The following is a 12,578-nucleotide window of genomic DNA, read 5'->3' on the forward strand; positions in this document are numbered from 1 at the left end:
CTGTCCCCCCTCTTACCCTTTGTTCTCCTCTCCCCCTCCCCTGCTTCTAATTTAACTGATGAATTTGGCTCAGCAGTTGTCTTGTTCCCCCTCTCCCCCTCTATCCCTGCCCTCCCCTCCCAACCCTCCTCTTGTATTCCTCCTGCACTGCGTAAATTGTCGACAGACATAGTAATGTTACTGCTTGCTTTGTTCCCCTTCTCCATTCCCTCCTACCCTACTTGTTTTTTGGCACTTGCACTATCAGAAATGTCGTCAGGCCTATTATGGTAGTTATTTTCCACATTCTATATTGCTCAAGGACTTTTCTGAATGTACTGTATTTCCTATGTTCCCTCCCTCCTTGAAGCGCTTTGAAACACTTCTGTGTATAGGCGCTATATAAATAAACAATCATATCATATCATACCGGCGCAGAAACCGGACAAACAGTTGGTATGCCAGAGAACCCTATAGAGACGTTTGTTTGCCCTGACAGTGGGATGTTTGGAACCCTCGAATGGTCGATGGAGCACTTTTGTGCTCCAGTATCGATCAAGAACTGATGTTTCCTATTCCCCACCAATAATTCAACATAGGGGCCCTTCTGAATAACGGGAATAGGTAAAGGTTCCAAACGCTGCTTCGGGCAATCCTAGTAAGGCAGAACTTCATCAAAGGGAAGTTCCTCAGAAAGATAGGCGGCGGAAGGGTGATCAAATATATTTCTCGAGTCCATACTCGGAGTCTGATTTTCCCGTGAAAAAGGTTGCTGTGGATCTTGTAGAAGCTGACCCCTATCAGGGCCCCCTGCTCCGGGGCGGCCCCTTGGTCGCCTACCCATACCTCCAAATGTGCCTCCTGACCTCTGACGAAGGGCAGGGCACTGTGCTCGCCAGTGACCTTCCTGGCGGCAATAAGCACACTGATTAATATTTATAGAATTTGGAGGAGTATTTCCTCTTGGAATATACTGACCTCTAGTCTGCGTCATATCTCCTCTGGAGTTTCTGACAATTTGCTGCAACAATACCTCAGTCTTTAGGTCACCCCTTCTTTTTTCGATTTTCTCTTTTTCATTATTAACCCGATTCTCATAATACTGAGCCATATGCAAGACCTCTGACTGAGATTTTGCCTGCCAAGCGCTCTCTGAGGACATAATTTGTGACTGGATGTCGGGCAACAATCCACGCACAAATTTGTCCACAAACAACCTCTTCCCCGACTCTGTACCTAAATCCTGTCCACTGAAGTCGGAGAACACCTGTTCGAATCTATTAAAGAATTCAGTAGTACCTTCAGTTTTCCCTTGGACGCAGGCCGTAAGCTTGTCCCAAATAATCCTTTTTTCTGGGATTATAGTTTTTAATTTAGCAACTATTCTATCGGGTAAGGTAAGTATTACCTGGGGTGGTTTCTCACCAGCTAGTCGTTCCCCATCTATTCTAGTTAAGTTTACCCATGTATCCCCTAACCCCGGCACATCATCTATTGTTCGTACCTGTTTCCATACATCAACAGGTAAAAGCACTGGAAACAATAAATCCATGTCACTTAAGGTGAACACAGAAGATTGCAAAACGGATTCTATTTCTTTGTAAAACCCTGTCGGGTTCTTTCTGATATCAGGGACTGATTGTCTAATCGTGTTCACTTCCTGTCGAGAGAACGGGACGTGAACAAACTGCGATACGTAATGTGCAGGGATATCCACCGCGGCAGCACCAGTCGCCGCGTTGGCGGGGATTTCTACTTTTGGGACAAAGGTCGGAGGGACCTCTCTCATAGGCAACTGAGATATAGGGACCTCCGACCGCTTACTGAGTAATAGGGCCAAATCGAGCGCTAAAGCAGCTGTAGAAGTGTTGGGCGAAAAAGCTCTTTTACAAATACCCAATAACTCTATGGGGCAACCAACCTTCTTCCTTATACATTCCTCCTGTAAGTGCTGTACCATCACTTGGATTACCTTCCTTTGCATCTCTACCGTGTATTGACTATATGTGTCATACACCTCATCTGGCGGTATCGATGAATCCGAGATCCATCGAATCGCATCTCTAGCACAAATCCGTACTTCCTCAGGTGCTGATCTTTGGCACGAAAGGAACCGTTTCTGCATATATATCCTATCGTCCTCATCATCCTCGTTTTGTAACCTTTCAAAATCCCTCCTAAACTCAAACAATCTGTCAACATGTCCATATACTTTCTGCTCTGTATCCCTCGAAAGTGCCAAGGTATTCAGATCTCTCACCCCTTGTGGGAGATCCGAAGTCTGCAATCTACCCCACATTACACCTAAATGAATCCCCAGTCCTTCAATAAAAACGTTTTTCTCGGGAAAATCGTGCAAATTAGATAATGTTGAAAGTACATCAGTTTGATCACCTTTTTCCATACAATGTTTAGCCCAAGCAAATAGTTCCTGTTTCCTGCCCGCTGGAACAGTACTACGAGTCACAATTTTCGACCCTGAACCGGGATCTGATTTAGTGAACACGGGACTCCCCAGAATCGGAGGTGTAGGTGAACCTAACACGGGTGCAGGGGAAAGAGGTAATGTAATAGATGAAATAGACAGAGGAGCGACAACCAAAGAACTAGGGGCAGTAGGCTGCGCAGGAGGAGTAGGAATAACGATAGGAGCAATAGCAGGAACGGGCAAGGTGCCCACAACGGGAGCATACGGAGGTGGCGCTGAAGAATCAGGCCTCCGTTCGTTTAATATTTTCTCAATAAACTCCTCGGAAACATGAAAATCTTTAGAAGGGTAAATTTTCTGGACTCCAAGCGAGAAAGCTCTATCCATCTTCTGGGTTTCATCTAATCGTTTTTCCTTGTCATACAACAATGCCTTTTCGGCATTCGTTTTATGACGTCGTGCATGTTTATCCCTACTTTTAAGCTGCTGTAATGCTTCCTTTTTCCAATTTTGTAACACATCAAAGGCTGGTGGCCTAGCCTTCTTTTTAAGCAAGATCGACTCTAAGTATTCAATACGGGGGATCTCAAAGCTACCATTGATTGGCCACTGAAATTCGGAGGCATTTCTGGTCTGTCTGTGCCAAATGTCATTAAATACAATACTACCAATGCCATACTTACAGTACATAGTACACGCCGGCGACCCCTCCTGTGGTGCCGGACGGCTAAATTCCAAAGATTGTCGATCGCTGCGGAACAGAACCCTAAAGCAGCTAGACAATTTCCCAGGCATTTCTCAAAAAATTGGTGTTACCTGGTCCAATAATTGTGTCTGCAGATACAATACGCCAAATTCAAATTGTCAGGGTTAAATTAAGAGCCGGGTCACGACTGCACCTGACCAAACCTAAGGAGGACCGTACGGTTTACAAAGGACTTCAACTAACAAATTTTACCTGCGTTCGGTGGTTTCGGCAAATCTGCCCGCCTCGGAATTGGACCCTCGTCAAGATGCCGTGTCAGACCGCACGACTATCGTCCAAGGATCGGATCGTGCAGCGCTGCCGAGGTATCGCGTCTCGATCGGTCGGGCCCGCAGAATCACACCGTCCGATCCCGAATCGATAGTCTGCGTCAACCTTCAATGATCCGGCATCAATCTTGAGGGTCCCTATTCGGGCGCCAACTGTGGAAACAAAGAAATTGACATGAGGCCGGGAAGCCCAAAAGGAAACACACCAACACAGGTTACAAAGAACATACAAAGTGCTTTATTTCAAAGTTACAAAGTTACCAAAGTCAATTGACAAACGAATAGCTATTCGGCCCTCTGACTAACACACGAACCTTCAACGTTAGGTTCGCACTGAAAGTGGGAGAGACCGATCATCGGGATGCTTGGGTTTTTATACATCTAGTACTGCATTGGCCAGCCCTCTTACAAGTTAACCATTTCTGGAACCATGGCTAGGGTTCGTAGCCAGGTCGAACACACAATTTCCATATATTAGATCAGTTCCGCTGATATGGTTACATATTTACACATAGGTTAAACAGAGGACAGGGTCTTAGTTCATGACCCTAACAAGTAGCCTGCAGACATATTATTCATTCACGTGTGCGGAGGTCACCATGGCCGAAGTCTTACTCGAAATGTCATTCGGCCTCCATTTTGTGATTCAGGGTGACTTCCACACTGCAAGAGTACCTAAAATGGCGGCTAGATTCAAGATGGCGGCTTACACAATACATTAAGGTCAAGACCTTGCCGCGGAACCTATGTACATAGTATCCTTTAGACAGCTTGGCGTAGGCCAACATACATTTAAACGATGCGATTGGGGTCATAATATTATATCGATTTCCACAATGCCACATCCTGAGGTAGAAAAGGATGGCCTACCTGAGGCATGACCCAAGCCAGCCAACCCCAGGGATGAAGTGAGAGAAGCGAGACAGGCCCTGCAGGCAGTAATAGACCATTTTGTCTAGAAAAATCCCCCACCAGTCCACTACCAGCACTGAATGAACTGCATATGAGCACAATCATGAATGTCCACGCATTTTTGTCGTTCAACTAAATTTGATTTATCATTTTGCCTCCCCACCCACCACCAACACCCCAGCACACTATGCCCTGTACCCACCCACCACCAGCACCCCAGCACTCTATCGACCCTCCCCCCACCCACCAGCATGTCTAGAGCAAGGCCACTCAGGGCAACAGGAGTCATGCCATTCACGATGGCCTTGCCCTCTTCTCCCGACCTCCTACATCTGCGACCGTGTGAGCAGCTGGCGCAGGGACCACCGCCTATGGGTGCTCTAGTGAATCTTCTGTTGGTGTGGTTGATGTTGATGATATTGATGCTGCCCCCTGCAGCTGGCGGCGTTGGAGGGCATTGCTCTCCTGGATTTGTTCTACAAGGGCTGAGACACCCTCACACAGCTCACACACCCTTTGCCCGAACCTAGTCAGTGAAGTGGTGCATGCTGTGACAACTCTCCTTGTCCATGCATTGCTGTGTGCCATCCTCCTTATGACCCCATGGATGGCTTCACTGATAGCCTGCATGTGTTCACTGTGTGCATTGGCAATGTCCTCCATCTACCTCTGACTTTCTTCCATGTGATTGAGCCGCCGCATGACCATGCCCAAAGTGGCTGATGGTGTCACGACCCTCAGCCCTGATCCGCACTGGCAAGCCCATTGGCCAGGTGGAATCAGGGCGCGGATCACTAATAAGGCCTGGCATCCACTTCTCAGGCCCTCTTGGGGCCAGTCCTGGTGCCTCTGGCACCAGGCTCGTCAGTAAGGAAAGACATCTGCTTGAGGAACTACTTTATTTAGGCTTTCAGCCAACATGGAGGCATCCACATAGCTTGATTCCTAGAACCAAGCTATGCGGTCTAGTGTTTTGGGTGTGGTGGCCTAGGGACTACTTTACCTGGACTACTTTACAGTGGCTAGTTAGACCACACCCAAACAAGACAACACGCTTTGTGTTACTTTGCTTCTAGCAACGTGACGCTCACCGTGTCCAGCTTTCTCACGAGCCTGGTGAATTCCGGACCTGCAGAAAAACCAAGAACATCGTTAGCAGCAGAATCTTACCTGCGTTCATCATCCTTCACTGCTCGCAGCTCCTGAGCAGCTCTGTTGGTGGAGTTCACCACCCGGATCGAAGGACCTGAGAAAAGGAGGAAGACATCATTAAAGGAGGTAGTGGAGACATTACAACCACAAAGCGCTTAAAGACTTACCTGGTTGGTTGCTTTTCGGCCGGCATAGCTCTGGATCTCCATCTGCGCTGGGAACTCACCACGACCTACGAAAAGAGAAAAGCACAGGTCAGTGAGGACAAGAAATCACTGCGCTACACATAGCGCCTCCTTACCGCATCATAGCACTATAGCGCGCCATTATCTCCCGGTGAGAACCAGCATATCCAGTTCTCCAAGCGGACACTCCGTGCTCCTAGGGAGATAAAAAAAAGAGACATTTAGAACAGAGAAAATGCATGCAAGAATTACGACGCCATCAATCGCTGTAAGACCTACCTGAAAGACACTACAAGGGCAGCAGTCAGTGAAGTAACTGGACCGCCCGCGCCCACAAAAGACAACATGCCCCTGCCCAGAGAGCAGGACGCAGAGCCCACCGATTCCGACAACCAGGTGAGAAGAGAAACTGGAGGGGCTGAGGGGCAAGGGAGGTGGGGGAAAACTTACCTTGGTCGCCCAGTCCTAATATAGTCTTCATTTCCAGGCAGAATCCCATCGACACCGAGACCACACCAGGGAATCATTGGGAAGGGCACCAACGACCAACTGGCTGGGTGGCGTCCCCGTGGATACCAGACGAGCGTAACCGAACGCGAAGACTCACATAAATAATCCACCTGGGCACCATGGAAACATCAGAAATCGACCAATTGGCCCAATTGTTGGGGGACCTTCATGCTGAGGTTCATTCAGCCCGACAAGAGACTAATGCACTCCGGAGATACCTAATAGTGACCAAGGAGCACACCGACGAAATCAGCAGACAATTCTTGCAATCGCAGGCAGGGCAGACTCCTCTGCCTGGAGGAAATCCACCAATGCAAAATCCTATCTCACCATCTTATACCCCCACACCAGTACAGATCACGCTGCCTGGAACAGTTCCCCTGGCACCACCAGAAAGGTTTTCGGGCAGCCCGCGGAAGTATGCAACATTCATAAATCAGTGTCGCCTTCACTTCCTTTGTCGCCTTTGGGCATTTCCAAATGACCAAACTCGGGTAGCTTTCATCCTATCATACTTGAGTGGAAATGCAGCGGATTGGTCGGTGCCGTTGGTGACCCATAATGATCTGTTGTTACAGGACTATGGGGGGGTTCCAGAGAGAAATGGAAAAACTGTTTGCTCGCCATACCCAGGAACAAGCAGTGGATAACAAACTTTTATCCCTCCGGCAGGGGAACCAAGACTTGTTAACATACATTGCGACTTTCAATAGACTGGTTGCTGAAACCAGGTGGCCAGAAAACAAAAGAACCATGTTATTCCATCGAGGCTTACGAGGCGCATTAAAGGACGTCTTGGCCCAGGTAGTTGATCCCCGAGAGACTGTACCGAATTCATAAATCTGGTCGTGCAGCTAGACCATCGGTTGCAGAACCAAAAAGCAGACCGGTCCAAAGCAGACTCTTGAGTAGTTTATGATAGGCCTAAAGACAATGCGCCACGGGGGCCAGACAACACCGTAGAACCCATGCAGATCGGAGGGATACGACCTCCATTAACAAAACAAGAGCGAGATAAAAGAAGACAACAGCAACTTTGTTTGTATTGTGAAAACCAGGACATTTTCTGAAAGACTGCCCAATAAAAACCCCAAGTGGGACAGTCGGGCCACAGAAAAGGATGAAGTTAAGCAATCGGAAAACTACCAAGCGCTGCAACCGTCGAGTGATGAGAAAGAGCCACTGACCTCACACTTTGCGATACCCGTGATCTTAATAAATCACCAACAATTGTCAAAGATGCATGCCGTAGAAGCGTACATCGACAGCGGAGCAGTTGGGAACTATGTAGATCAAGAGTTGACAGCAGAGATGGGGCTCCCTTTGTGTTCTAAGTCTACCAGGGACAAGGTGACTACCGTGGATGGGACAGAAATCGCCTCTGGACCAGTAACCCAGTGCACAGCAGTAGTAACCTTGCTGTGCCAGGATGGACATCGGGAGTGTATTTTGTTCGATCTTATAAAGGCACCTCAGTTCCGGTTGATACTAGGGATGCCATGGTTGTTTGCTCACAACCCTTTGATAGACTGGAGGGCATGGAAATTATCCTTCTCCAGCAACTGCTCCCTAACTTGCTACTCTCCTGACCCGGAACCCGACTCCTGTGTCTCCAAGACTTCCAATACTAGAGCCTCTACTCTGGGAGTAACGAATACTTTGCCAGATGAATATTGTGACTTTCAGGACGTATTCCAAAAAGACCAGGCTAACACATTGTCGCCGCATAGGCCTTATGATTGTCAAATTGACTTTATTCCTGGGGCACAAATCCCTTGCGGCAGGATCTATGCTCTTACCGAACCAGAAAACCTTCACCTGAAATCCTATTTGGACCAGTACCTTGCAAACGGATTTATCCGCCCATCTAAGTCCCCAGCAGCCAGTCCTTTGTTCTTCGTACCGAAAAATGAAGGGGACATGAGGACCTATATTGATTACCGCGCAATAAACCAGATAACCGCGAAGAACCACTACCCCTTGCCTCTCATCCCAGAAATGCTAGACCAAGTCAAAGATGCCCAGATCTATACCAAATCAGACCTTCGGGGAGCATACCACCTGGTCCGGGTCAGAAGCGGAGATGAGTGGAAAAAACGCTTTCCGTACCAAATATGGCTTGCTTGAATATCAAGTCATGCCTTTTGGCTTATGTAACGCTCCTGCATCGTTTCAATATTTCATGAATGATGTCTTGAGAGAACTGATTGACGTTTGCGCCTTAGTGCACATTGATGACATCTTGGTCTACTCAGCCTCAAAACAAGATCATATCAGGCATGTTCGTTAAGTCCTCACCAAGCTCCGCCAACATCGTTTGTATGCAAAGCTGGAGAAATGTTATTTTCATGTCACCGAAGTCGAATTCCTTGGTTTCATCCTTTCGCCGAAAGGCATCAGAATGGACGTACATAAGTTTGACGCTATTCTAAAATGGCCATCACCAACATCTCTGAAGGGGATACAGAGCATGCTAGGCTTTGCGAACTTTTACCGCCGGTTTATCCCAGACTTCTCTCAGGTAGTGCACCCGATCACAGTATTGCTATGAAAAAGCAATAAAAAGTTTGCTTGGATTGAGGAAGCAGAAAGAGCCTTTCAGGAACTGAAACAAAGGTTCACCTCCGCTCCAATCCTGCAGCACCCGCGTCCAGACCACCCTTATGTCGTAGAAACTGATGCTTCCAGTATGGCAATGGGAGCAGTCCTTTCACAAAGGGACCCAGAAACTGGCCAGCTGCATCCTGTGGCCTTTTGGTCAAAAAGATTCTCACCCCCGGAAATTAATTACGCTATCACGGACAAAGAACTCCTAGCCATCAAGTCCGCTTTCAATTCCCAAGGCGTGGTGACACTATCTTCTGGGAGGTAGACACACCATTACAGTGATCACAGACCACCGGAACCTGCAATATCTCACAACAGCCAAAGCCCAGTCTTCACGCCAGTTACGGTTGGCCCTCTTCTTTGCCGAATATGACTACGTCATCACCTTTTCGACCAGGGGTCAAGAATGGGAAAGCTGACACCTTATCTCGAATGGGCATCGATGAAACGGTGTATACAAGTCCAGATCCGGTACCCATCATACCTGAAGACAAACTCTTGGGTATCACAACAGTGTTATCACAAGCCGAATTACAAAACAAAATTCGACAGTCAATGAACCCGGATGATTTCCTCACATGGCAAACTCAAGGAGAACAATATTGCATCAAGGATCAGTTACCTTATTTTAGGGACCGGCTATATGTACCTGAGAAGGAGTTACAACAGCATATCATTTCAGGTTATCATGACTCTCTGATCGAAGGACACCCTGGAATCGCTAAAACTTTAGCCAAGGTAAAAAAGATCTTTTGGTGGCCTACCTGGCGTAAGGACATTGTCCAGTATGTTCAGTCCTGTGGTGTCTGTGCACAAAATAAATCACAGAAACAGAAACCATCGGGTCTCCTACAACCACTGGACACCCCTCCCGCTCCATGGCACACTCTTTCCCTCGACTTTATCTGCCACCGAGTCAAGGCTTTAACATCATTCTTGTAATTGTGGATTTGTTCTCAAAAATGGCACATTTTATTCCTCTCAAGGGCCTCCGGACACATCCACCCTAGCAGAAGTATTTCTGGAAAACATTGTCAAGCTGCATGGCTTTCCATCAGTTCTGGTCTCCGATCGAGGCAGCCAATTTGTATCCGATTTTTGGAGAAAATGTTGCGCAATGGCACAGATTGACATCCGGCTATCCACCAGTCCCCACCCCCAGACAGACAGCCAAACCGAGAGGACCAACCAGACCCTCGAGCAGTATTTACGGTGCATGCTGCACCATGAATTGAGAGATTGGATGGACTTACTGTGGATAGCCGAGTATGCATATAACAACTCTGTACATTCTAGCACGGGCCAAACACCTTTTTACACCTTGTATGGCAGACATCCACGTACATCAGAACTTGACCTTCCTGCCAGCTTGGAAATGCCTGCAGTAAAGACTCTTCATGCAACCATCACTCAGGCGTTCAGAAAGGCGAAGGAACATCTTATTCATGCTAAAGAAAAACAAAAGCACTTCGCCGACCAGCATCGGAAAACGGCCCCAGACTATCAAGTAGGAGACCAGGTTTGGTTAGCCGCCAAATACGTACCCATCAAAGAGACCCGGACCTTCCATCCTCGATATTTGGGACCCTAAACGTTCAAGGCAATTATCAACCCAGCAGCCGTCAAATTGGATTTACCACCTAATCTACAAATCCATCCGGTATTCCATGTGTCCCTCTTAATACCAATGCAACCCGGTACACGAATCAAGACACCACCTCAATCTATACTAATAGATGGGGTACCAGAATTCGAAGTCAAGGGCATCCTGGACTCTAAGTACTCTAGAGCCAAGTTGTACAATCTCGTCGACTGGAAGGGGTTTGGGCCTCAAGATAGATCCTGGGAACCCAGTGAGAACATCCATGCACCACATCTGATCAAGAAGTTTCATCGGAACTTCCCAACTAAACCTGGACCAGGCAGGAGACACGCCTTGGGAGGGGCCTCGGGGGGTGGGGGGAGTGCTGTCACGACCCTCAGCCCTGATCCCCACTGGCAAGCCCATTGGCCAGGTGGAATCAGGGCTCGGATCACTAATAAGGCCTGGCATCCACTTCTCAGGCCCTCTTGGGGCCAGGCCTTTGGCGCCAGGCTCATCAGTAAGGAAAGACATCTGCTTGAGGAACTACTTTATTTAGGCTTTCTGCCAACATGGAGGCATCCACATAGCTTGATTCCTAGAACCAAGCTATGCGGTCTAGTGTTTTGGGTGTGGTGGCCTAGGAACTACTTTACCTGGACTACTTTACAGTGGCTATTAAAACCACACCCGAACAAGACAACACGCTTCGCGTTACTTTTCTTCTAGCAACGTGACGCTCACCGTGTCCAGATTTCTCACGAGCCTGGTGAATTCCGGACCTGCAGAACAACCAAGAACATCGTTAGCAGCAGAATGTTACCTGCGTTCATCATCCTTCACTGCTCGCAGCTCCTGAGCAGCTGTGTTGGTGGAGTTCACCGGCCGGATAGAAGGACCTGAGAAAAGGAGGAAGACATCATTAAAGGAGGTAGTGGAGACATTACAACCACAAAGCGCTTAAAGACTTACCTGGTTGGTTGCTTTTCGGCCTGCATAGCTCCGGAACTCCATCTGTGCTGGGAACTCACCACGACCTACGAAAAGAGAAAAGCACAGGTCAGTGAGGACAGGACATCGCTGCGCTACGCAAAGCGCCTCCTTACCGCATCATAGCACTATAGCGCTCCATCATCTCCCGGTGAGAACCAGCATATCCAGTTCTCCAAGCGGACACTAGGGAGATTAAAAAAGAGACATTTAGAACAGAGAAAAGGCATGCAAGAATTACGACACCATCAATCGCAATAAGACCTACCTGAAAGACACTTCAAGGGCAGCAGTCAGCGAAGTAACTGGACAGCCCGCACCCACAAAAGACAACGCGCCCCTGCCCAGAGAGCAGGACGGAGAGCCCACTGATTCAGACAACCAGGTGAAAAGAGAACCTGGAAGGGCTGGAAACACAAGGGAGGTGGGGAAAAACTTACCTTGGTCGCCCAGTCCTAATATAGTCTTCATTTCCAGGCGGAATCCCATCGACACCGAGACCACACCAGGGAATCATTGGGAAGGGCGTAACAATGGGCTGCCAACAGGGGAGGCATAGGAAGGGGTGTCCATTTCAGGTTCGGTGGTGTGTGTGCGCTGGTGGCATGGTGGGCTCTGTGGGCTCTGGCTGCACTCTCTGACACAAGTTGGGCTCTTGGGTGTGGTGGGTGGTTGATGGAGCAGTCTGCAGCCTGGGGTTGGGGGCACTGCCACTTGGTGGCTGTTACTGCTGCTGCTCCCCCCTTCTACCTCCAGAGACATGGTTTGCTGTGGTGTATCCTCTCTGATGGTGTGGACTGCCACAGTGGTGTCGTCAGTGCCAACTGGTGTACTCCGGACGGGCTGGGTTGGGGGTCTAGGCATGCCACTGTTGTTGTGGGGTGTGGCAGGATGTGTCTTGCGCCTAGGGGTTGCATGTTGTCCCCTTTACGGGGTGGTGGTGGCGCATGGGAGCATTTGGTAGTGGATTTGCAACAATGGGGACATGTGCTGGAAGGGGGCGGGCCATTGGGGGATTGAATTAGGTTGTGGTGGCATGGCAGGGGTGCACTGCTGGCCTAGCTGTTGATTGACTTCCATGCATCTGTTCCCCATGGCCAATTTTTGAAGACAGACGTGGTAATTGAGGGGTCGGGGGGGCCTGGTACTTGTCACTGTCAGGTCATGATGGGGCACTGCTGTGCCCTCTCATGCCTGT

The sequence above is a fragment of the Ambystoma mexicanum genome, chromosome 11 (assembly GCF_040938575.1).
Source record: "Ambystoma mexicanum isolate Mex_15411 chromosome 11, UKY_AmexF1_1, whole genome shotgun sequence".
Taxonomy (NCBI): Eukaryota; Metazoa; Chordata; class Amphibia; order Caudata; family Ambystomatidae; genus Ambystoma; species Ambystoma mexicanum.